The sequence below is a fragment of the Schistocerca piceifrons genome, unplaced genomic scaffold (genome assembly GCF_021461385.2).
Source record: "Schistocerca piceifrons isolate TAMUIC-IGC-003096 unplaced genomic scaffold, iqSchPice1.1 HiC_scaffold_961, whole genome shotgun sequence".
Classification (NCBI taxonomy): Eukaryota; Metazoa; Arthropoda; class Insecta; order Orthoptera; family Acrididae; genus Schistocerca; species Schistocerca piceifrons.
Genome location: NW_025729236.1, coordinates 2,015,001 through 2,017,500, shown reverse-complemented (window position 1 = coordinate 2,017,500; position 2,500 = coordinate 2,015,001). Strand labels below are relative to the sequence as shown.

Below are 2,500 nucleotides of genomic sequence, written 5' to 3'. Positions count from 1 at the left end.
CTTAACGTAACCCACGTTGTGCCTTAACGTAACCCACGTTGTGCCTTAACGTAACCCACGTTGTGCCTTAACGTAACCCACGTTGTGCCTTAACGTAACCCACGTTGTGCCTTAACGTAACCCACGTTGTGCCTTAACCTAACCCACGTTGTGCCTTAACCTAACCCACGTTGTCCCCTAACCTAACCCACGTTGTCCCCTAACCTAACCCACGTTGTCCCCTAACCTAACCCACGTTGTCCCCTAACCTAACCCATGTTGTCCCCTAACCTAACCCATGTTGTCCCCTAACCTAACCCATGTTGTCCCCTAACCTAACCCATGTTGTCCCCTAACCTAACCCATGTTGTCCCCTAACCTAACCCATGTTGTCCCCTAACCTAACCCATGTTGTGCCCTAACGTAACCCATGTTGTGCCCTAACGTAACCCATGTTGTGCCTTAACGTAACCCACGTTGTGCCTTAACGTAACCCACGTTGTGCCTTAACGTAACCCACGTTGTGCCTTAACGTAACCCACGTTGTGCCTTAACGTAACCCACGTTGTGCCTTAACGTCACCCACGTTGTGCCTTAACGTAACCCACGTTGTGCCTTAACGTAACCCACGTTGTGCCTTAACGTAACCCACGTTGTGCCTTAACGTAACCCACGTTGTCCGCTAACGTAACCCACGTTGTCGCCTAAACCTGCTCTGTAATTGTTATACGACTCGTTCAATTAGTGTAGTGTTGCCCACCCGCAACCCTCGCAATATAGTTCGCTACTCGCACTGCCCGCTCCCCTGTGTATCGCTTCATGTTAAACACCTTGCAAGTCTTGCTGACTTTCCACATGCTCCTGCTGTACACTGTTATGTGGATGGCAGCAGGACGTACATGCCGCCCCCCCCCCCCCCACCCCTCCCCACGTCCCCACCTTGCCCCCTGCCTTCGCAAGCTGGTTGGTGAGAAGTTTGCATGTTCAATGCCCTTCGCATGCGACGTACTCAGGCTACGTTGTGGTGCGGCCTGTGTCAACTGTCCGCTGATGTCGTACGCATAAACCACAATCTGTACTGCACATTCGTCCTTATGTACTGAATGATACATCGTGGCACATGTGTGACCGTACAACGACTGCGCCCAAAAACGGCGGACCATACAGTGCAAATATTGTGCACGCAGCTACGTGTCGTCTCCCTATGAGAGCTGGATTGCAGTGTGGTACGCCATAGAGACGTGTGGGAGGAACGGACGCCGTGGATGGCGATCAGCATGAGCTGTGTGTTGATGTATTCGGACCTAGTCGTCTCTCCTCAAACACCGTGATAGCATGGTGCACCGCGTTCCATATCTGCGACATGCTACAGAGGCCGGTTGACAGTCGTTCGAGCAATGGACATCGCATACGTACGGGGGCCACCTTCCACGTATTGTCTAGGCGTGCACATTTTGTTGCGTGTATGTGGGCAGACGTAGTGTGGCGTGACACCTGACACAGGCATGCAATAATCGTTGAAGTTGCTAATGGCGATGGACGCCTACGTTTGCTGGTGAAGTTACGCAAATGAAGAAATGGTAACCCGTTGTGGTGCGGTTGTTCTCGCTAGGGGTGAATCGGTGATGGCGACGATAGGTTGAGGTACTAACCGGTTGTTCCAGCGATACCCACCATGCCGATGAAACTGAACGGCATCTGGGTGTGAAGCGATACGCGGCGGTGGCTGGGTGGGACCGTCCCCGGCCGGTGAGGGGGCGCCTCCCGGCGTGCTGGCCGCGCGGTGCGTGGGCGCACGCGCTACAGCCGGCTGGTGGGGGCGGCCAGTGGCAGGCGCGCCGGCCGACGGACGCGGCAGGCGTCGCAGCTGCGCGCCGGCGCACCCTGCGCGCGGCGCCGTGCGGCCAAAGTAGGTCCTCGCGGGCCCGGTGCGAAGCGCGGTGGACATCTTCAGTGTGCTGGTCCGATTGAGGACTGTGTGCGTTGAGGATGCGCCGCCGCCCGGCGCTCGGCGCCGCGACGCCGTCTGCTGCTCGGTCGCCCCAGCGGTTCTCGCTGGTGGTTTGTATCGCAGCTGTGCGGATGTGTTGGCGCGTGCGCTGTGCTGGGAGAGTTCGCTTCGGCACCCAAGTGGGGCTTTTGTCCTTCTGTGGCGCTGGCGTTGGAGCTGCCGGTCACCGTAGGTGGCGCGTGTTGTCTCCCGCCGGCAATGCCACGACAGCACGCTCCCGGGCCTCTGTCGGCAGCGGCAAGCTCAGTTGGGAGCACGGGTGGTCGCACCGAAAGCGTCTACTCGCCTAACTCCGGGCGATTGCGCCTCTCTCGAACCCGACCAAGTACTTGGGACGGCGCTGCGCGCCGCCGGGACCTGAGAGGGTTTCGAGGTGTATTGTGCAGGGGAGCTCAGCCTCCTCCTGTTTGCAGAATGATTGAGCGGACGCTTGCGTGTTCGCGCGGGCCCCCGGGACACACTCCCGGGCGGCCGGCTGCTCAGCTCTAGTTGACGCAGCTCCCTGGTTGA

At 58.2% G+C, this 2,500-nt stretch overlaps 1 non-coding gene across 1 annotated transcript in view; it reads left to right on the top strand.

Moving 5' to 3' along the window:
- The first annotated feature begins 2,489 nt into the window (after positions 1–2,489).
- The window catches only part of LOC124774237, a 1,909-nt gene continuing 1,898 nt past the window's right edge, over positions 2,490–2,500 (top strand). Inside the window, exon 1 of the ribosomal RNA XR_007015226.1 lies at positions 2,490–2,500. This exon is cut by the window's right edge and continues 1,898 nt beyond it. This is a non-coding gene — a ribosomal RNA (small subunit ribosomal RNA).